This window comes from Bufo bufo, chromosome 8, assembly GCF_905171765.1.
Source record: "Bufo bufo chromosome 8, aBufBuf1.1, whole genome shotgun sequence".
Lineage (NCBI taxonomy): Eukaryota > Metazoa > Chordata > Amphibia > Anura > Bufonidae > Bufo > Bufo bufo.
Genome location: NC_053396.1, coordinates 77,616,417 through 77,640,732, shown reverse-complemented (window position 1 = coordinate 77,640,732; position 24,316 = coordinate 77,616,417). Strand labels below are relative to the sequence as shown.

The 24,316-nt window shown below is 46.2% G+C and overlaps 1 long non-coding RNA gene across 1 annotated transcript; it reads left to right on the top strand.

Moving 5' to 3' along the window:
* The first annotated feature begins 415 nt into the window (after window positions 1-415).
* LOC120977948 lies at window positions 416-21,892 on the top strand. Its single transcript, XR_005774016.1, has 4 exons — window positions 416-428; window positions 5,936-5,940; window positions 6,798-6,801; window positions 21,765-21,892. It is a non-coding gene; the product is annotated as an uncharacterized LOC120977948 (long non-coding RNA).
* The last annotated feature ends 2,424 nt before the right edge of the window (window positions 21,893-24,316 follow it).

Genomic DNA, 24,316 nt, shown 5'->3' with positions numbered 1-24,316 from the left:
GTGGGGAGGTGGGTGGCAATAACAGTACCCGATGATGATGGTGGGTATAAAAAGGAGCACTTGGCATCAGGTGGGTGGCAGCATCAGAATATTAGCTGAGGCAGGTAGCCAGAAGAAACCGGTCTCTTTTGTGAAGGTTTGGGTGAGGCAGCATGGATGATCTAGTCTGATGCATCAGGCATTGGTGGGTGGAAATCCTGGCTGATCCACGCCTGATTCATCTTGACAAAGGTCAGTCTTTCCACATTTTGGGTTTACAGTCGAGTTCTCCTTGGGGTAACTATGGCCCCCTGCGCACTAAACACCCTTCTAATGCCACACTACTGGCCGGACAGGACAGCTTTTCCAGGGCAAACTTGGACAGTTGCGGCCACAAATCCAGTTTGGATGCCCAGTAGTCCATCGAATCTTCAATGTGTGGTGACAGGGTGCTGTCCAAGTATGCCACCACCTGCTGGTTGAGGTTCTGCTCCAGGTCTAGCTGCTGCTGCTGGTGAGTAGTTTCTTCACTAGGCGGGTTAAGAAAGCTGCTCATCATCGACTCTAGACTCAAGCTGCTGATGATGGAGCTGGTACTGCTCCTACCCCCCCCACCCCGCCACAAGCAGCCATGGCAGTGGAACAAGAGCACAGAGGGTTCCCCCAGTTGGACCTGCGAGAGGATGGACGATGGCGCAGATAGGCAGCGGCCAACTGACTAAATAGGATGTTTCTATAGTAGTTCAGTTTGTCCTCCCTCTCAGCGGGTAGAAAAAAGGCCCCCATTTTGGACTTGTAGCGAGAGTCCAACAAGGTGGAGAGCCAGAAGTAATCCCTCTGCCGAATGGTGACAATTCAGCTGTCACTACCCAAGCAAGTGAGCATGCAGCGAGCCATTTGCGCAAGTGACTTGGAGGGAATCCCTGCCTCCATCTGCACTGCATACTCCCACAGTGTGCCTGGGTCATCTGCCTCGTCTTTCTCATCTCCCTCTTGCTCCTCTGGCTGCTTCTGCTCCTCCTCTCCTGTCACCTGTGTAGAAAAAACCCATTCCGCTACACATTGTTTATGCTCCAATATCCTCCTCCTCCAGTTCAGCCCCGACAGGTCTTATGTGGCAATGAGATGTAGGCGCCACGTCTCCAGTCCTCTGACCAGACAGATTTACCAGCATTTGTTTCAGGATATGAAGCAGTGGAATGATGTTGTTCATCCTATAGTCCTGGCGACTGACAAATAACATGGCATCCTTAAAGGGCCTGAGCAAATGGCATGAGCTGCCACTGGCTGACATCGAAGTTACACAGGGGAGTACTCTTGTCCGCTTGAATCATTAAGAAATTGTTTATGGCCTTTTTCTGTTCATATAACAAAACATTAACAAACACAGGTGCACTCTGTAGTCTCACTAAACCCTCAAACTGATTTTAAAATTGAGAGATTAGTCAACATGTTCTACGGTGTAGAACATGTCTAAGCCCGGGCACCACGCCAAGGTTTCTCAAGTAGCCCAGGACCTAACACTCTCCTACCTGAGCCGTATGGGCGATACCAGGAGCCAGTGGGCAAATTACAGGAGCATAAGGCCGACTCACAAACAGCTCACCAGTTACCTCCAGCATGTGGCCATGCTTGCGATGGGAGGAGGGAGGAGTCTGCGAGTCCCACTCAAGACTGGCTGATATGTCCCAGGCCTCACAGGTGCACCTAAATGTGGACTGTAGATGGAAAACAGGCACATTTAAATTGGAGTTTATACACCTCCAGGAATCTATATATACAAACTAAGAAGACAGGTTGGCATTAGCAGGAGGTGCTCGAACCCACATGCAGTTGTGCATATATGCAGGGGAGCAAATCCTGCACTTGTGGCCCGTTGCTTTTTCTGTTTATATAGTCGGTCATATGGAGGGTGGAATTCTAACGGGTGGAAACTTCGCATATCAGCCTATGTTGGGGGATGCCGTTCTGCCGCTGCAGCTCAAGGAGGGTGTGCTTGGCAGTGTACGAGTGGCTGAAGTGCATGCAAAGTTTCCTGGCCATTTTTAGGATGTCTTGCAGATAGGTGGAAGACTTCAGGAACCACTTGACAACCAGATGAAACACGTGTGCAATGCAGGGTGCATAGCTCAGCCCTACTTGACGCAGCGCTGACACCATGTTCTCCCCGTTGTCGGTCACCATTTTGAGTTGTTGCTGAGAAAGCCAGAATTCGATGCACATGTGGTATACTGGAGGAGCACTGTGAATTGTCCCTGCAGTGGAGGCCGAGGATGGGGTGGTAGATGAGGAGGCAGAGGCGAACATTGTTGCAGGACCAATGGCGTGAGAACATGGAGGCAGAATCGGAGTCATTTGGCCAAGTTGCTGGTGTGGCTGGGCAGGAACCACATTCCCCCAGTGGGCCATAAAGGACATGTATTGTCTCTGACTATAGTTATTGTAAAGGATCTCCTGACACCCCGACTGGGTACCTCCGTTGATGGATGCTCCCAGTGCCTCCCGAGGACTCCAAGCACTCCACTCGACACCGATACCACCACAGGAACCAGGAACAGGAACAGCTCTTATAAGAGCTAGGAGTAATAGCCAGGGGAGTATACACGTATAGCAATCCCCATACACATGAGACGAGGCTCTATGTTGAATGTAAAACAGGAACTCTTTATTGAACACACAACATTGACTTATATACACATGACATACTGAGGACATGACATAGCAGCCAATCCTGTACAGTTTAAACACAAAACTAACCCTATTCAACAAACACAATGGTATTGTCTGTGACGCAATTAACAAGCACACTGGCATTGTCTTTGACGCAATTAACTAACACAATGGCATGGTCTGTGACGCAATTAACAAAATACCATTACTAAAACACATTGGACTCTGCCTGTGATACAATTACCAAACATAATGGGCTAACTTAATCACTCACAGGCAGAAAACACACATTTTTCCCAAAACACAGAAAACACCTCCAAACCCCACATATCCCCATAATGTATACATCCATGGATAGCTCTGATCTGGGTGAACAACATATCCAACAATCACCCAGATCCGAGCAGGGGTTCCCGAATTCCATGGAAGTCACATTTGGCCGACCGCAAGCATGGCTTTCCTGCCCAAAACAGTTCCACATATTTAAGCTGTGCGGCTGGTCTGTCTTCTCCTTCAAAGTTAGTATATGGGCCATAATCCTGAGGCAAGAGGCTGGCAAACAGGCCCCTCCAAAACCCAGTGGCGAGGTTAGTTTCGCCACAGTTATAGATCCACACGTCGGCGCTGCTGTGCACTTTGGCAGACACCGACAGGCTCAAGGACTGGCCCACCTTCTGTTCTACATATTTGTGCAAGGCTGGTACTGCCTTTTTGGCAAAGAAGAGTCCACCACTTGGAAAGGGAGGGACTGCAGTACCAGCAACTTGGCCAAGAACACGTTCAGCTTCTGCACCGTTGGATGAGTGCACGCATACTGTTGTCTCTTGGCAATCGCTTCGGGGACATCCTCTGCATCTGGAGGAAAGAAGGTTTGAGCACAAACATAGAAGAGGATTCTATTCCTGAGGAGGTGATGATGGTGAGTTCACTAAAAGAGTTTAAGAGGGGCCTGGATGTATTTTTGGAGTGTAATAATATTACAGGCTATAGCTACTAGAGATGGGTCATTGATCCAGGGAGTTATTCTGATTGCCCGATTGGAGTCGAGAAGGAATTTTTTCCCCTTAAGTGGAGAAAATTGGCTTCTACCTCACAGGGGTTAATTTGTCTTCCTCTTGATCAACTTGTAGGATAACTGGATGGACAGATGTCTTTTTTTGGCCTTACAAACATGTTACTATGTACTATGTTACTATGATCGATTGCTGACGGAATGACTGATGAGGAGTAGGAGGGTGAGGAGCAGCAGCATCAGGACCGGTAGATGATGGGAAGGACATACAGCTCCCTTCGGGTGAGGTGGTGGAGCCTTGACTGCATGAAATCTGGTGTGTGCCACTGGGTGATGCAAAAAAGCCTTTCTTTTCCACTAATACACCACACAAAAGGCTTTAAAACATAAAACTGCACCACTGAACAGCTAATAAGACATTCTTTTCCCACTAATACACCCTAAAAAAGGCTGTAATTTTGTCACTTCACCGCACAACGGCAAATAAGCCCTCTTTTTTTCCACTAATACACCACAAAAAAGGCTTTAAAACATATAACTGCACCGCTGAACGACTAATAAGACTCCCCCCCCACTAATACACCCTAAAAAAGGCTGTAATTTTGTAACTTCACTGCACAACGGCTAACAAGCCTTTTTCCATTAATACGCCACAAAAAAGGCTTTAAAACGTATAACTGCACCGCTGAACGGTTAATAAGACTTTTTTTTCCGCTAATAAACCCCAAAAAAGGCTGTAATTTTGTCACTTCACCGCACAACGGCTAACAAGCCTTTTTTCCTTCTAATACACCACAAAAAAGGTTGTAATTTTGTCACTTTACCATACAACAGTTATATGAACTGCACCTCTGAACGGCTAATAAGACTTTCTTTTCCCACTAATAAACCCCAAAAAAGGCTATAATTTTGTCACTTCACAGCACAATGGCTAACAAGTCTTTTATTTCCGCTATTACACCACAAAAAAGGTTTTAAAACATTTAACTGCACTGCTGAACGGCTAATAAGACTTTTTTTTTCCACTAATACCCCCTAAAAAAGGCTGTTGTTTTGTCACTTCACCGCCTTTTTCCCACTAATACACCACAAAAAAGGCTGTCATTTTGTCACTTTACTTCACAACAGTTATATGAACTGCACCACTGAATGGCTAATAAAACTTTTTTTTCCACTAATACACCCGAAAAAGAGCTGTAATTTTGTCACTTTACCGCACAACGCATAACAAGCCTTTTTTTTTCACTAATACACCACAAAAAAGTCTTCAGAACATATAATTGCACCACTGAACGCTGTCCTCTAGCCTTGTGCAGGTCTGCAATTTTGTCCCCAGCTCTTTGATCTTGGTCATGGTGGAGAGGTTGGAGTGTGATCGATTGAGTGTGTGGACAGGTGTCTTTTATACAGGTAACAAGTTCAAATAGGTGTAATTTATACAGGTAATGAGTGCAGAGTAGGAGGGCTTCTTAAATAAAAACTAACAAATCTATGAGAGCCAGAATTCTTGTTGGTTGGTAGGTGATCAAATACTTATTTGAAGTGTACCTACGATAAAAATTACAGACCTCTTCATTCTTTGTAGGTGGGAAAACAAAATCGCCAGTGCATCAAATACTTATTTTCCCCATCTTTTAGCATGTTTTAGAAACTGAGCAATACACAGATTTCTCTGATTATTTATAATGATACCCAAGCAATTTAAGTTGGTCTATGACTGCCATGAGTCTCCTGTGAAGGTCCAAGGTATTCACCAGATACTAAGGGGTCGTTCACACGATCATGCCGTTTTTTGCGGTCTGCAAATTGCAGATCCACAAAAAACGGATGACGCCCGTGTGCCTTCCGCATTTTGCAGAACGGAACAGGAGGCCATTATAGACATGCCTATTCTTGTCCGCAAAACGGACAAGAATAGGACAGGACTCATAATTTTTACGGGGCCACAGAATAGAGCAACGGATGCGGACAGCACATAGAATGCTGTCCGCATCTTTTGCGGACCTATTGAAATGAATGGTTCCGTATACGGACCGTATGCGGAACGCAGAAAACAGCCTGTGTACGGAACGCAAAAAACGTTCGTGTGAGCACTAATAAAAACATATTAATTGATTTGGAAGAGACTTTTAATACAGTAAGAACTAAAACGTATGCTTAAAACCTCCTGGACATGACCGTATGGCTTTTTCAGTGTTTTGCAGTCCTTTTTTACGGATCCGTTGTTCCGTTTTTTGTTTCTGTTGTGTCCGTTTTTCCATATGGCATATGCAGTATACGTAGTAATTACATAGAAGAAATTGGGCTGGGCATAAAATTTTCAATAGATGGTTCCGCAAAAACGGAATGGATACGGAAGACATATGGAGTACATTCCGTATGTGTTCAGTTTTTTTGCCGACCTATTGACTTGAATGGAGTCACGGAACGTGATTTGCCGGCAATAATAGGACATGTTCTATCTTTCAACGGAACGGAAATACGGAAACAGAATGCATATGGAGTACATTCCTTTTTTTTTGCATAGGTCATCAATATTTAAGTCTCAGAAAACCCTTTAGGCCTCCTGCACACGAACGTATTTTTTTTTCTGTTTCTAGGCAGTTTTTTTTTGCGTTTTGTATGCGGTCCGTATGCGGAACCATTCATTTCAATGGTTCCGTATACGGACCGCATACAAAACGCAAAAAAACCAGCCCGTAAATGGAAAAAAAAATACGTTAGTGTGCAGGAGGCCTAAAGGGTTTTCTGAGACTTAGGCCTCATGCACACGACCGTTGTGTGCATCCGTGGCCGTTGTGCCGTTTTTTTTCGCGGACCCATTGACTTTCAATGGGTTCATGGAAAAATCGGAAAATTCACCGTTTTGCAGCCGCATCCGTGATCCGTGTTTCCTGTCCGTCCCAAAAATATGACCTGTCCTATTTTTTTGACGGACAACGGTTCACGGACCCATTCAAGTCAATGGGTCCGTGAAAGAACACGGATGCACACAAGATTGGCATCCGCGTCCGTGATCCGTGGCCGTAGGTTACTTTCATACAGACGGATCCGAAGATCCGTCTGCATAAAAGCTTTTTCAGAGATGAGTTTTCACTTCGCGAAAAATCATATCCAACAGTATATTCTAACACAGAGGCGTTCCCATAGTGATTCTAGTTAGAATATACTACGAACAGTGTGCGGCCTCCGTCGACCCCCCCTCCCTCCCTTTATTGTAATATCATTGGTGGCCAGTGTGCGGCCCCCCCGGCCCCCCCTCTATTGTTTTAATATCATTGGTGGCCAGTGTGCGGCCTCCCCTCTCCCCCCCCCCCCCCCGATGATTGGTGGCAGCGGAGAGTTCCGATCGGAGTCCCAGTTTAATCGCTGGGGCTCCGATCGGTAACCATGGCAACCAGGACGCTACTGCAGGCCTGGTTGCCATGGTTACTTAGCAATATTACAATATTAGAAGCATCATACTTACCTGCTGCGCTGTCTGTGACCGGCCGGGAGCTCCTCCTACTGGTAAGTGACAGATCATTAAGCAATGCGCCGCACACTGGCCACCAATGATATTACAATAGAGGGAGGGGGGCCGACGGAGGCCGCACACTGGCCACCAATGATATTACAATAAAGGGAGGGAGGGGGGCCGACGGAGGCCGCACACTGGCCACCAATGATATTACAATAGAGGGAGGGGGGGCCGGGGGGGCCGCACGCTGGCCACCAATGATATTACAATAAAGGGAGGGAGGGGGGGCCGACGGAGGCCGCACACTGGCCACCAATGATATTACAATAGAGGGGGGGCCGGGGGGGGCCGCACACTGGCCACCAATGATATTCAAACTGGGGAGGGAGGGGGGTCTGCCCCCTGCTGCCTGGCAGCCCCTGATCTCTTACAGGGGTCTATGATGCGGCACCTGAAGGGTTAATTGTGCTGATGACAGCCCCCTGTAAAAGATCGGGTGCTGCCAGGCAGCAGGGGGCAGTCATGTACACAGTTCGTAGTATATTCCAACTAGAAGCGTCCCCATCACTATGGGAACGCCTCTGTGTTAGAATATACTGTCGGATCTGAGTTTCACGATCTAACTCAAATCCGATGGTATATTCTAACATAGAGGCGTTCCCATGGTGATGGGGACGCTTCAAGTTAAAATATACCATCGGATTGGAGAAAACTCCGATCCTATGGTATATTAACTCCTGACTTTACATTGAAAGTCAATGGGGGACGGATCCGTTTGAAATTGCACCATATTGTGTCAACGTCAAACGGATCCGTCCCCATTGACTTGCATTGTAATTCAGGACGGATCCGTTTGGCTCTGCACGGCCAGGCGGTCACCAAAACGACTTTTTTTTCATGTCCGTGGATCCTCCAAAAATCAAGGAAGACCCACGGATGAAAAAACGGTCACGGATCACGGACCAACGGAACCCCGTTTTGCGGACCGTGAAAAAATACGGCCGTGTGCATGAGGCCTTAAATATTGATGACCTATGCTCTGCATAGATCATCAGTATATGCTAATCAGCTGTTTGAGAAGGTACCAGTGCTCCCAGTAGCGCCACACCCTTCTCCAGCTAATTTTTGTACTTTTTTAGTTTTGCTAATTTTGAGTGGGGCAGTATACTGTCTGCAATTTGTACTAATATTTTTGCTCACCCACTCTCTTTCATCTTGCAGTGGCTTTCATTTTATATATGTTTTAAGTATTATGTCTGAAATAAATTTGACATAAGATTAACTTTTTTAGTCGAGCACTTGCTTGGTGTTTATACATTATATATTGGTAAACTGTGTTCAGAACAGTTCCTTTTACTACTTATTTTATGGGAATCTTTCCACTTATGAGCAATTAGAATCCAAAAATGGAATTTGCAAGTCAAGGGTGGTGAATTTGACTTCACTGAACTGTATTTCCAATTTTCTATCAGTTTACATTTCACACTTATGATTTCAGTTGTGATATCTGGAGCACACGTGGCTATTACCTGATAGAACTGAGTGGTTAAGGTGTTGTCCGTGATTTGAAAACATAACTCAAAGATTTGAAAACAACAAAGATTAGGTAGCACAGATAGGGACAAAAACACAGTGAAACTGTAATGTGTCAGATGTTTTCATGACCTGTTAGCCCCCTTTCACGCAAACAATACGGATTGGCTCAGGATGCGTTCAGTTGTTCAGTTTTCTCTGCGCAGGTGCAATGCATTTTGATGCGTTTTTCCTAGCAACCATCAGTGAAAAACATATTGCACCCAGACTGCATCTGGATTATATCCGGATGCAATGCGTTTTTCACTAAAACTGCATCCACTTCTCTGGGACAGGGCTACGTGAAAAACACAGAATATATAACATGCTGCGATTCTCACGCAAAACATAACTGATGCATGAAAAAAACTCTCATGTACACAGACCCATTGAAATCAATAGGTGAGGACTCAGTGCTGGTGCTATGCGTTCACGTCACGCATTGTGTGAAAGGGGCCTTACTGTTGAAGGACTTTAACAAAACAGCTCACTCTTCTCCTGTGTGGAGCCTTGCAACCTCACCTAGTGTAAACCTGTGCAGATAAGGTCATGTGGCCATATTTGTGTAAGTTCCTGGGGGTCTAGATGGAGTCATGAATTTATTTAGGGGTCTTTAATTAGGAGGTGTGGTCTGCGATCTGTTTTTATATAGAGTCTGGTGTTTTTTTTGCAGATCTATTTTGGGTTCTGATCTGGAGTCTGTATTTATTCTGGTGTACATACATGCTCAGGGGTTTGTATCTTGAGGTGTAATCTCAAGCATGTGTTCTTTCTGGGGTGTATATTTATTTAGGTCTGCTGTCTGTATTTATTTAGGCTGTCTGATAGGGGGTATGTATTTATTCAGGTAGCTGCATTTTGTTGTGTAGTATGAGATATGTATTTACTCTAGATTATGCACTTATTTAGGTGGCAAGGTCTAGATTCTGTAGTTATTTTTGCAGTCTGTATTTATATTGGGATTTGTCTTTAATATTGGGTCTGTAGTTTTTCAGAGTTTTATATCATGGGGTCTAGTCTGTATTTATTTTGGGGTCCAATCTGAGTTTGTATTTATTTAGGGGTTTTGGGGTCTGTAGTTCTGATTTAGGGCTCTATTTGCATTTCAGGGGTTATTCTGTGGTCTGTATTTATTCTGGAGACTATTATTTGGGGTGTTTATTTTTAGGTATGATTCTGGGTAGAGATGAACAAACCAGGTTTGTTAGAAACCTCAGAATTTCAGGTTCGCTTTGAACAAATCCATTAAAATGGCCGTGCCCTCTCCACTTTTATTGACATTACCAGGCAGTGAAAATGTCATCACACCTGCCTGGCCATGTCAATCAAAGTGCAGAGCACGGCAGTGGAAGATAGAGCAGAGCCTTTAGGAGTAACGGCAACACCCCTGTTGATCCTAGAGGCTCATTTGCATATAATAAAACATCATTTTTTTGGCGGGCAAATATGAACATGGGATCCTTACAAATGCCTTCAGTTGCTAAGCGCATATGCAACAGTTTAACCAAATTCATAGGTAGAAACCTGCTGACAGATGCCCTTTAAAGGGATTGGATCATGTCAGACAATGAGGGTATATTGCTAGGATATGCCTCCATTGGGTGGGACCCGCACCTATCTCGTAAATGGAGCCTTGAAAGTCATTGAGCGCATCCATTAATTTCTATGGGGCCGCCAAAAATAGCCGAGCACACTGCGCTTGCGCTGTCACTGCTCTCATTCATTTCTATGGGGCCAACGCTAATAGCTGAGCCAGCGCTTGGCTATTTATGGCAGCCCCTTGACTTTCAAGGCTCCATTTACAAAATAGGTGCAGGTCCCAGAGGTGGGACTACACCTATCAGACAATGGTGGCATATCCTAGCAATATGCCCCAATTGTTTGAGATGAAAGGGGAAAAAATTGCACCATGTAACAATCACCGTAAATATTGAGTTCACTATATTACAGAAACTGTTTTGTGATATTTTATACTAAGGATGTTATAAAAACTTTACAGTTTTTTTGCTTTGTAATTAAAACTGTGTATATACTGTGAATGAAGGAATAGGAGCTGCAAAAAGAAATTTGATTCCTAACAAATTACTTTGTCACAAACCACATTCCTTTGTATGTACCAGGCGCAATGGCAGGGAACAGCGATTGCGCCGCCCCCGTCATTGAACTCTTCAGATGCTGCATTTATCACGGCATCTGAGGCTACAATTTAGGCCTTTCAGGAATTAATCAGGGTAAAATAAATAAATACCTTATCCATTTGCTCACATAGAGATTGCTACAGCCATTTTGATTGAAGACACCGCGCGGCAACGTGATGAAATCATCACGCTGACAGGTGTGGTTTTATCATCACTGATGGCATCACCGCGCTCGGGCAGCGCGCCGGCATGGTGACATCAAGATGGCCACGACGGCCTCTTCACGCAAATGTGAGTATGTTTTTTTTTTACTGCCATTTCAGGAAAAATGTATTGGTTACCATGAAGCGCAAGGAAATTCAGCTTCAGGGCTAATTGAATTTTTCCTGAAATTCGGATCAAAGTAAATTTGTTTGGCTTCGATTCACTCAACACTAATAATAATGTAATGCAATTCAGCTGAAGAGGACAAATTGGTGCACAAACTCCAAGATGCATCACTCCATCCCAGGAAAGCACACCCAAATTATCACTCAGAAATGGCCACGTGCCACACAGTATAAGCGGGGCTTTACACTTCATGCTGCCTTTCTTGTCATTTTGTTTGATCTTGAGATTTGTCTTCTGTCTAATCCATAAAGTGAAGCTTGAAAAAGCTAACGTGAAACGTGCTTTGGGGAGTGGACTGGTGGTGGTCGTGTGCAGTATACGAGCTTGGTTGGTCAGTATTTGCTATGTGCCTATTACATTTTGTTGTTTCTTTGCTCTAGTCACTGTGGTGTGTATCATCACCCACATGGTCAAGTGTTGTTGTATATATGTGCATATGAATTTTTGTTATCATGTATTTTTGAGCCGTAGTGGTTTGGTTGAACCAACCTTTTTACTAGTGACCAATCATAACTATTGCACTTACACTTTTCAACATATACCTACAGCCCACCATCGGTCCTCTTGGTTTTTAAATATTTTAAATGTATTGTGGCCTGTGTTAATTGTTTATTGTGGCTTGTGCTAATTATGTCTTTATGTGATTTTCAATAAAATTATGCTATTTTGTGATTATTCTTGTTTTACATGTGTTTTTGTACTTAATTGACCCATTATCTTTGGTTGGTTTTCATAATCCATAAAGGTGAGACTTTGTATTTTGGACCAAACTTCTTTTTCTGATTAGACACTGAGTCTTCTCACAAGAGGCCACATAAATGCTTCCCCGGGTATCCCATACAAAGGTCCTCACAGGCTACTTTTAAGTAGTGTACCTCTTGGTGAAAGATCATTGACTGCTAGACATGCCTCTGTGATGCAATCTATGACATTTTGCACAGTTGACAGGCGGGTGCACCCTTTGGCCTGAGAGAAGCAGGATGGTCATTTTGATAGCGAATTACCATCTAGACCATTCTGATCTATTAGGTGTTGGGAGGATTGGTTACGTGAGGGCACGCAAACACGGTGAACAGGCACCAGACAGACAGACAGACCACCAGTGGAGAGGATCATTTAATTCACAGACAAGCAGGAGCAGCTCCCATTGTTTTGTTGTTCACCATGCAGACACAGGTGGCACCATCATTACACACCCCTATCTCTGCCCAGACGATTCCCAGCTACTTAGCAGAAGGAAATTTGGTGTCACGGAGCCCATAGTGTCTTGTATTGATAGCCATCCATCATTGCCTTTGTTTGCGATGGTGTCATGAACAAGAAACCTGGTCTGCTATCGACTGGTATGGTATCATCTTTAATGACAAATTCAGGTTCTGTTTGGGATCCCATGATGGTTGAGTTGCAGTATGAAAGCCTCGTGGGCCTTCCTTTCTTGTGGAGTGACACACTGCCCACCTGCTGGTGTGATGATCTGGGAAGCCATTGAAAATAAGTCACTCCTAGTAGTGATACAAGGGACATTAGCAGCTAACTAATGATCTCCCAAACACAGCAAGGGTTTTCCAGCACTATCTTCGACAGATTACAATACTTCCTTTGCCTGCTCAGTTGCCATATTTATTGCCAATTGAGCATTTATGGCAACAGCTGTGATGCCAGCTTCGGTAACCTGTGAGTGTGCAGGATCTACAGACCCAGCTGCAACATCTGTGGGCAAATGTGCTACAGGATAACCATAATGAACCTGTATGCCTTTATGGCAAACCATATCAAAGTTGTATTCAGTCTAGAGGCAGCCTAAATGTGTACAATTGCAGAGGTTTCCCAAATAAATGTATCGCTCTAATATTGTAATCACTTACCTACAGTGGCATGAAAAAGTTTGGGCACTAAATTGTCTGTCCCATAGGTTGATTTTAATTAGTGCAAGTATGAAGCTGTAGACTGCTCTCCCTGAATTTATTGGAGGCCAGTTGGTATCAGGAGAGGTAAAATACAGAGTGGGCTGAGCATGCATGTGAAGCCAACATTCCCTGAATTTAATGGAGGCCATTGTGGCACCAGAGGAGGTGATATTTAGCGTAGGATCCTGTCCTAAAGTGATCGCTTTGTCATTGGTGGACAGGCACAAATAATTTTGTACAAAATGTATTAGCCAAGAATCTCACATTTTGTATAGTGAGTATAGAACTATTGTATTTACTTTATTATTTGTGTTTGCAGAGTACTGTTGCATTGTGTTTGTTTTTGCTTTTGTGCTGTCACCCATGATGACGTGCACCTGAACATTGGGATGTGCTGACTAACCCACATTTTTATCTTTAAAGTTTGGGCACCCCTGGTTAGAGATGAGCAAATCAAAGTTGACGAAGTAGAATTCGATCCAAATTTCAAGAACAAATTGAAGTTGAATTTCCCCTCGCTTCGTGGTAATGAATTGTATTTTTTCTAAAATGTCCGTTGCACATGTTAGAAAGAGGAATTAAGAAGCAGTGATGAGCGGCAGGGGCAATATTAGAATTCACGATAATTTGTGAATATTTGGGCGAATATTCATCATATATTCGCGAATTCGAGAATTCGTGATCTCCAGTCAATATTTTCTTGATTGCAAAAATCAGCAATCGGAAAATTTGAGGTAAAAATTTGCGATCAACACTACTCCTAAAGTCAAAGATATTACAGCCTTCTCATTGGCCCACAAACAAGAAGCAGTGAGGGATCATGGGTACTGCTGAAAAAAAATCTAGAATATTCGCGATTACGAAGATATAGCACTTGTAGGGGAGTTTCTGAAGTGGTAGTGGACGGAAGATACGTGCCACCAGGGATCGTGGCCCCGGTGGAGTAAGAGCCGGGTCTTTTGTGTTTTGTCAGCAGTGAGTGCTGTTCACACAGTGGTCTGGGCCGGCTCTTACGGGGAACAGGCAAAGAGCAGGGTGGGTGTCTGTTCCCCACGGACCACCACGGGTTGACGGGGAAGGAAACGCCGCACCTCTGTTCTCAACAGACGGTTTTTGGTTGTTGGTGTTAGTCTACACTGATCCGGGCAGGTTGGTTTCTCTGGCCCTAGTCGGGTAGTGAAGGAGTTAATCCTTCACTATGCTCGGTAGGTGTGGTCTTCCTGCTACACCCAGAGTGTGTGAATATAGGTTTGGTGTTCACTGACTGTGGGGGCTGATGAAGTGCGGTCTCCTGTCTCTCTGCAGGAAGCTGTACGGGAGGCTGATCGGAGGGTCGGGCTGAGCTCTGTAGTCCACTCCGTCTAACAAAGACTGCACAACTGATGCAAGCGCAGAGAAGGACCAAAAGAAGGGATTCTGTGGCCGGAGCCAATCTCTTATCCAGGCCGTCCCGTGGCCTGTCTAACTTGCATGAACATGGACGTACCTGCCCCAAGACAAGGTGTAGTACCGATCACTGGTGGGAGAGACTGTGTGAACAGGTAACCTGCAGCGTTTGGGGCTCCATTGTGGGAGGTGGGGTTTCTGAACATTGCTATTGTGTGAACTGCACAGTTTTTGATGTGACGCACTGGAGTGAATAAAAGAGCATGGTTTGGACACAAAGCCTGTTTCCTGAGCCTCTGTACTTTCACCGCTACCACCCGCCTACCAGAGTAAAACCCCCACAATTGGTGACTTCAGTGGGCAAACGGCAGTGAGGCCGAAAATTGTGTTGTTTGGACTGTATGTCATATAGTGCTCCTGAGGAAGGGGGTGTTGTGATCCCTGAAACGCGTTGAGCCATATATTTATAAATAAAGAGGATTGAAGACGTATTCGTGGATCCGTGTGCTGAATTACATCTGAGCGACACATCCAGTGCGTTGGTACCAACCTCTACCATTCTACAAGCGATCCCGGCCAGTGGGGTGACTTTCCCCAGGTGTCATGAGTTTATCCTGGTGGCGACTCCCCAGTGAAGTGAGTGGATCAATGAGATTTTATTTAAATATATCTATTTTAAATTCATTTGTTTTTAAATAATCAACTATATTCTATTTATTTATTGTATTGGATGTTTCATTCAGCATTTTATTTATTTATCCATTGAATGCACTTTGTTATATCTTCATTTGCACTGATCACCCCACACACCATCCTCCGTGTCTGTTATTATTCCTTAGTGAATTTCCTTCCGTATTTAACTAGTTATTCCTGAGATTGGCGCTCACCCCCTTTTTTTTTAATATGTCCACTGTCAATGGTGTCATACTTGGGGTGGATCCTTTCCCCCTTTTTATCCACCTTGCTGCTGGTTCTCTGCCACATTTCTAAGGTGTTCAGCCTAGTCTACACCTAGAGCAGCCTCCTCTATCCTACTATCTTTATCTTTTTATCCTTTCAATCTCACGGTCCTTTGGCGCGCCTTGTCTTTATCCTACTTCTTCTAGGACAATTTTAGTCCTGTGAAGCCTCTGGATAACCTCCTTGTTTTTTCTGCTTGTGTTTTTTTTTCACGTGACTACTGTCATATATTAAGCCGGCAAGTTTTGTGGCTCCGGATAAGATGGAGGAGGCCATTAGACACTTGGTGCAAAGTAATGAGGAGGCTACTCGGAGACATGAGGAAGCGTTGAGAGACCAGCGACAGTTGCAGAGTCTACTGGCCCAGCAATTGGCGACTATGCTGGAGTCCATGCGTGTATTACAATAAGGAGCCGTCCCGGGGGGACCGCAATCCTACCTGCTGCCCAGAATAAGGTGCGCTCAGCATTAGAAAGTTGGGGCCCGAGGACGATATTGAGGCGTTCCTGATGGTCTTTGAACGCACTGCGGAACAGGAAAGGTTAGTGGCAGAACAGTGGGCCACCATTTTTAGTGGGAGACGCACAAAAGGCCTACTTCGACCTCAGCTGAGAGGAAGCCAAGAGCTATGAGAGGCTGAAGGGGAAGGTGTTGGCTCGTCTTGGGGTTAATACCTATGTGTGTGCGCACTGAGTCTACCAGTGGGACTTCTTTGAGTCCCGGCCTGCTCGGTCCCAGGCCTATTACCTGTTACACCTTGTAAAAATATGGCTGCAGCCTGAGAAATTGAGCCCCTCGCAGATGGTAGAACGGGTGATGGTCGATCGTTTGGTGCGTACCCTCCTGAGAGCAATACAGCGCTGGGTGGGACAAGGTGATCCCGGCAGCTTGGAGCAAGTGGTTGGCCTAGTCGAGAGATACATGGCGACCCAGGACTTGGTCCGAGACTCCGCCCTGCTGCAAAAGCAGCGTTCACTCTCCCTACCACAAAGGGGACCTGAGAAGGGGGTTCAACTGCTTAAGGGGGGGAGAGCTGATTTCCACTCCTAGGAGGCCAGCCCTGGGGAGACGAGAGGCCCCGGGGATTAGATGATGGCACTGTCACGGCCTGGGACACATTGCTGCCAACTGCCAGAGGGCTGCAGAGCCCATGGACTGCAGGTTCGCACGCCGGTCATTCTTTTTCGGCCAGCCGGGTTTATGTTGCTGCTTCGCTGCTATCCGCTGATACACCTCCTTTGTGTGCCATCTCTATTAATGGACACCCAGTTAAGGCGTTGCTGGACTCGGGGAGCTTAGTGACCCTCGTGCACGAATCCCTGGTGGCCGGTCACGGCCCAGGGAAGCAAACCATCAGTATTGTGTGTATTCATGGGGACCGCCGAGAATATCCTACAACTTGTGTGACCTTGTCTACCCCCAGAAGGGAGATGCAGCAGGTCGTTGGGGTGGGGCGACAAATACCTTACGCTGCCATCCTAGGTAGGGATTGTCCCCTATTTTGGTCTCTCTGGGAGGGACGGGGTGCGAAGCCGGTGCCCGAAGATCCTGAAGAGGGGATACCAGCCATAGGGGTCACCAATAAGGAGAAAGAGTGTCACTCCAAAAGCATGTCCCTAGAAGGGTTGGCTGGTGAGCCGGTGGAAGCCCCATCTGTCCCGGAACTAGAGTTATCCTGAGACACGTTCGGGACCGCCCAGCTCCAGGATCCTACGTTGTTACGGGCCAATGAATAGGTGACTGTCATCAATGGAGTGGCTCGGCACCCAGGAGCCGACTCTGAATTTCCCCACCTGGCCTGTAACCAGGACCTGCTGTACCGGGTCGACAAAGTCCGGCAAGAGGTATTAGAACAGTTGGTGGTTCCCCAGCCATACCACCGCATGGTATTAGACTTAGCGCATATTCATGTGTTAGGAGGGCATCTGGGGGTACAGAAAACTCAGGAACGTATACTGAAGCGTTTCTATTGGCCCGGGGTATATGAGGAAGTCAGGAGGTTTTGCCAATCCTGTCCAGAGTGTCAGAGGACAAGCCCCCATCCTCACTATCGTAGTCCCCTGGTGCCCATGCCCATTATCGAAGTACCTTTCGAAAGGGTCGCTATGGACCTGGTAGGCCCCATTAACAAGTCAGCCAGAGACCACCAACATATCCTGGTCATAGTAGACTACGCTACTCGATACCCCTGCACCACACGTCAGCCAAGCTAATAGCCAAGGAGCTGATGGGGATGTTCTCCTGGGTGGGGATACCGAAGGAGATATTGACGGATCAAAGGACTCCTTTCATGTCCAAAGTGATGAGGGAGCTCTGCAAAATATTAAATATTAAACACTTGCGTGTTTCATCCCCAAACCGATGGGCTGGTGGAACGATTTAATAGGACCCTGAAGTCCATGCTCAAGAGAGCTGTGGAAAAAGACGGAAAGGACTGGTACCTCTTGCTGCCCTATGTGTTATTTGCGGTGCAAGAAGTGCCCCAGGCGTCCACTGGGTTCTCACCATTTGAGCTTTTATACGGCAGACATCCCCGAGGGCTGCTAGATATCCCTAAAGAGGCATGGGAGCAGCAGCCTACCCCCCACAAAAGCATAGTCGAGCACATCGAGAAGATGCAGGACCGGATAGGGACAGTTCTGCCCATAGTCCGTGAACATATGGAAGCGGCTCAGCTGGCCCAGAGCCGCGTGTACAACCGGGCCGCCCAGGTAAGGACATTTAACCCGGGGGACCGAGTGTTAGTACTAGTACCCACCATAGACAGCAAGTTCCTGGTCAGGTGGCAAGGACCGTATGAGATAAGAGAGAAGTCAGGCCCCGTGAATTACAGGGTCTGCCAGCCAGGAAGGTGGAAGCCAGAGAAGGTATACCACGTTAATTTACTGAAATCCTGGAAAGATAGAGAAGGTCTTCTTGGGGATGGCCCGTGCTCTGTCTTGGTTGCAGAGATCATCCCAGGCCCTACGGTGGTACCAGAGGACACCCCTGCGGTAACGAGAGGTAGCGGTTTGTCGACTAAGCAAACTCAAGAAGTGAAGGAGTTCATTAGAAGGAATAAGGACGTGTTCTCTGACCTTCCAGGACGTACCAACCTAGTCCAACATGACATTGTCACCGAGCCCCAGGAAAAAATCAGTTTATGACCGTACCACGTAACGGAGGCTCGGCGACAAGCCATTGCAGAGGAAGTGAAGTTTATGCAGAGGTTAGGGGTCATTGAGGAGTCTATAAACGAGTGGGCTAGCCCAATCGTTCTTATCCCGAAGCCCGACGGATCATTAAGTTTCTGTAATGATTTCCGGAAGCTAAACGAGATTTCAAAGTTTGACTCCTATCCCATGCCGCGAATAGACGAGTTAATAGAGTGAATGGGTAAAGCCAGGTATTTCTCGGTGATAGATCTCACAAAAGGGTACTGGCAGGTACCTTTAACAGAGACAGCAAAAGATCCAAAGTTGGCCTAGACCCCTTACGACTAGGCAGCTGTGGTCATTTTTAGGGATGGTAGGGTATTATATGTTGTTCATCCCACATTTCACCACTTTAGCTGCCCCGTTGACAGGACTCCTGAAAGGTAGAAAGTCAGTAATGGTTCGCTGGGATGAGCAGGCGGAAGAGGCGTTCTCCCGTTTGTAGTTGGCCCTATGCGGGTCCCCAGTTCTGGTGACGCCCGACTTCGGACGGGAATTTATAGTTTAGACGGATGCCTCTGGAGTAGGCCTTGGGGCAGTACTCTCCCAGGAAATCAACGGTGAAGAACACCCCGTTGGTTTCCTGAGCCGCAAGCTCACCCCAGCGGAAACCCGGTACAGCGTGGTAGAAAGAGAATGCCTCGCCACCAAGTGGGCACTTGAATCTCTCAGGTATTACATGTTGGGGAGAAGGTTCCGTCTGGTGACCGACCATTCTCCTCTCCAGTGGATGAGCCAGGCCAAGGAGGAGAGTGCTCGGGTCACCAGATGGTTCTTGTCCCTCCAAAATTTTAAGTTCAGGGTTGAGCACAGGGCAGGTCGCCTGCAAGGGAACCCGGATGCCCTGTCCCGGGTACACTGCTATATGTGTGTTCACCCCGGTAGGATTGAACAGGGTTGTCAAGCCTTCAGAGGTGAACAAAGGGGGGGATATGTAGGGGAGTTTCTGGAGTGGTTGTGGATGGAATATACGTGCCACCGGGGGTCGTGGCCCCGGTGGAGTAGGAGACGGGTCTTTTGTGTTTTGTCAGCAGTGAGTGCTGTTCACACAGCGGTCCGGGCCGGCTCTTACGGGGAACAGGCAAAGAGCAGGGTGGGTGTCTGTTCCCCACGGACCATTACGGGTTGACGGGGAGGGGGAACACCAAACCCCTGTTCTCAACAGACGGTTTTCGGTTGTTGGTGTCAGTATACACTGATCCGGGCAGGTTGGTTTCTCTGGCCCTAGTCGGGTAGTGAAGGAGTTAATCCTTCACTATGCTCGATGGGTGTGGTCTTCCTGCTACACCCAGAGCGAGGTGGGGTTTCTGAACATTGCTATTGTGTGAACTGCACAGTTTTTGATGTGACGCACTGGAGTGAATAAGAGAGCACGGTTTGGACACAAAGCCTGTCTCCTGAGCCTCTGTACTGCCACCGCTACCTCCCGCCTACCAGAGCAAAACTCCCACACTCTATATTCTAGATATTCGCGAATTCTCGAAGTGCCAATATTCACGATAAAAATTACTGATTAGAATATTTGCGATCAACACTATTAAGAAGCTCGGGAACAGGAATCACCCGTTATGCCATGCAGCTAGCTAATCAGCAGATAGCCAGCCCCTGTAATGTCACAGCCCTATAAAAGGTCTCCTCCTGCCTGGTCTCTGCCATTTTCCAGTGAACTTAGTGCAGGGAGAGATGTTACAGGTAGGGATGAGTGAACCCGGACCCAAACCCGAACACGGACTTTGCTGCGGAAGTCCGTGTTTGGGTTTGGATAATAAATAAAGCTTGTTGAAAGGCTGCAGCGCAGTCAATCAACAAGTTTTTAAGCTGTGGGCACTTTGAAGCCATCACAGCGATGCCATAGTATTGGCATGGCTGTGATTGGACGGCGCAGCACGTGACCCTGCCTGCAAAAATGCTGTATAATGTGTTGCACAGCTATTTTGTTCTAACTAGTAGGGATAGGACGTTGCTGCAGTGAGGGACACTGTTTTAAATCTGTCTGATAACTCTGTGGGTGACCTATCGCCATTTTTTTGGGTGCAAAACACTTCCTTTGCATTTGTCACACTGTAATAGAATAGTTAATCAGTCTGTTAATTCTGTGGGTGACATAAACCCATTTTTTGGGTTGCAAAACACTTCCTTTGCATCCATGACACAGAAATAGAATAGTTAATTAGTCTATTAATTCTGTGGGTGATATAAACTCATTTTTTGGTGCGCAAAACACCTCCTTTGCATCTGTCACACTGCAATAGACTAGTTAATCAGTCTGTTAACTGTGAAAAACATAAACCCATTTTTGTGGGCGCAAAACACCTCCTTTGCATCCGTGACACAGAAATAGAATACTTTATCAGTCTGTTAATTCTGTGGGTGACATCAACCCATTTTTGGGCCGCAGGACACCACCTTTGCATCTGTGATACAGATACAATAGTCTATAAATCTGTTTTTCGGCCGCAAAAATGCCTCCTTTGCATCCATGAGACAGAAATAGAATTGATACTCAGCCTGTTAATTTTGTGGGTACCCTCAAAGATTGAGGAAAGCATCAAATAAGGGACGTAGCCATGGTTGTGGTGATGCTGGTTTTGGTGGTGGTGGAGCTCCTGCTGCAGGGAGAGGACACTGTCGACCTGTGTCAGCTACGTGCCCAAATGAAACACCTTCTTGTGGTGTACGCAGTCGACAGGACGTTCTCCATAATTTTGTAGGCCGGAATACCGCTTTACGAATGGTGAGGCCAGAACAAGTAGAGGCGGTATTAGATTGGATGGCTGACAGTGCCTCCAGTTCCTGCATATTGTCTTCCACCCGGTCCCCCACTGAAAGCGCCGAGTTGACACCTGTCGCCCATGGGCATGTGTCTTCCACCTTGCACATCAGCCAAGCAGTCTGAGCCCCAAGTCATGCAGCAGTCACTTCTGCTTTTTGATGACTCTGCTGGCGGGGCTTTCATGGGCCATCCAACTAGCCCTGCCCCAGATGTGGAAGAGGTTGAGTGCACAGATGCCCAACCATTTATGTTTAGGATGAGGATATGGGCTTTCTTCAGTGTGCAGACCAGCATGGAGGGAAGGGGTCAGGAGTGGGTGGAAGATGATGTGGAGGATGATGAGGTCCTAGACCCCATATGGAATTAAGGTAATCTGAGTGACGTGTGCAGTTCAGAGGAAGAGGTGGTAGTCGCGCAGCGCCAGCCACACATCACAAAAGGGAGCATGGTGCAAGAGGGAGCATGCACCACAGTGGCCGGCCCCTAGCCAGTACACTTGCTACTGCCCACCGCGCCGAGATACAGAGCACACCACAGCCAGCACAAAGGAGTTACCTTATTTTGGCAGTTTGCATGCAATGAAGGTGGTTTGCATGCAATGAAGTCAAAGCCTGAAAAGAGGCATAAATGTTCTAAAGCTGAGCACCACCTGCATGACCAGGCACTTAAATGCAAAGTATGAGCTGCAGTGGAGTAGACACCTGAAAAACCACAAAAGATCGGAGGCTCCTCCTTCTCCCTCTTCTGCTGCGGTCTCGGCCTCTTCCTCCCCCTCTGGAGCGACAGGGGCACCTGCCACCCTGTAAAGAGAGGATGTCACAGCAGCACTAACACCAGCAGTGTCATTGTGCATCTCCACACTGTCCATTGGAAGCCTTCAACTGTATATCCCCGAAACACTGGAGAGAAAGAGGCGGTACCCCCCTACCCACCCATGAGACCTGGCCCTGAATGCCAGTATTTCAAAATTACTGGCCTTTGAAATGCTGCCATTCCATCTGGTGTAGACAGACAGTTTTAAAAATTCGGACCTTAGACCTCCACCTTCTGGTTCAAGATTATTATTTGTTATATTGGCAGAGTAGAAACTCCCCCCCCCCCCCCCCACAAAAACAGTGTTGACTACCTCCTCTCCCTCCTCCGCCTTTTCCACCTACACCACCATGTCCACAGCCTCCTCAACTTTCTACTCCACTTGGACTTCCGCCTCCTGGTTCAAGATTATTATTTATGATATCTATGTTATTTTAAGTTATTTTCCTATCCACATTTGTTTGCAGGGCAATTGTCCTGCTCTTACACCCATTTTGCTTCCTTTTGCAGCCCTTTAGCCCTTTCTATGACTATTTTACAGCCATTTTACAGCACCAAAGTTTTGGTCCCCAATGACTTCTATGGGGATTGAGTTTGGGGTCAAGTTCGGTACCTGAACCAGAACATCCACAGGTTCGCTCATCCCTAGTTACAGGCACTAGGGACAGTGATTAAGAAACAATTTATTCACAAAATATTACTATTGAGCAGTTCAGGGACAGCTAAGTGATAGTGTTAGGAAGGCATATAATAGGAAGGCATTATCCATACTATAGGGAAGAGAGCATGGACCTATTGAACAGTGTAAAGCTTGGCTAACAGGAGCTATTCTATTACAACTTGCTACACTAATTGTGATTTAAAAGTGTTCTAATACTACTGATTTTAGGTTGTTTGCATTCTTTTATACTGTACATACAAGTAATTCCATTAATCCTTGATTCTGTAATTAGGGTAATATTGTGGACTGATACAGATTTTAGGGTGGTTGTGTTCTTTTTTCCATAGGTAAATCCTTTAATCCATCTGCTACAGATGGATCTGAATAGATTGGAAGCTTGGGCAGAGAAGTGGAAGATGATGCTTAACCTGTTGGGGACATATGACGTACCGGTACGTCATGATGTCTTGGTACTTAAGGACACATGACGTACCGGTACGTCATGTGTAGTTCTGATCACCACCGCGCGGCGGGCGGTGATCGGAACTGGGTGCCTGCTGAAATCAATCAGCAGGCACCCTGGGACAATGCGCGTTTTCAGACCTGCGGTTTGTGGCGTTTACGGGTCGTTCCGGTGGGGATCAGCGGAGCCATCGGGTCCCCGTGCTGCTGTGACGGGGACCCGATAGCAGGGAAGGCAGAGCGATGTCTTACAGTACAGAAGTATTGGAATGCATTGTAAAGGGGATCAGACCCCCAAAAGTTGAAGTCCCAAAATGGGACAAAAAATTGGTAAAAAATAGGGAAAACAAAAAAAAGTTGACATATTAGGCATCGCCGCGTCTGTATCAACCGGCTCTATAAACATATCCCATGAGCTAACCCCTCATATAAACACAGTAAAAAATAAAAAATAAAAACTGTGCTAAATAAAATAAAAATTTGTCACCTTACATCACTAAAAGTACAACAGCAAGCTATCAAAAAGGCGTATGCCCACCAAAATAGTACCAATCTAACTGTCACCTCATCCAGCAAAAAATGAGCCTCTACCTAAGACAATCGCCCAAAAAAATATATATATATGGCTCAGAATATGGAGACACTAAAACATATTTTTTTTTGTTTTAAAAAAGCTGTTATTGTGTAAAACTTAAGTAAATAAAAAAAAGTATACATATTAGGTATGGCCGCGTCCGTAATAACCTACTCTATAAAAATATCACATGACCTAACCTTTCAGGTGAACACCGTAAAAAAATATTTTTGTCACCTTACAAAACAAAAATCCAGTCCAGCAAAATCTGCCTTCCAAAAACCGTATGGCATTCCTTTCCTTGTGCGCCCTGCCGTGTGCCCGTACAGCAGTTAACGACCACATATGGGGTGTTTCTGTAAACG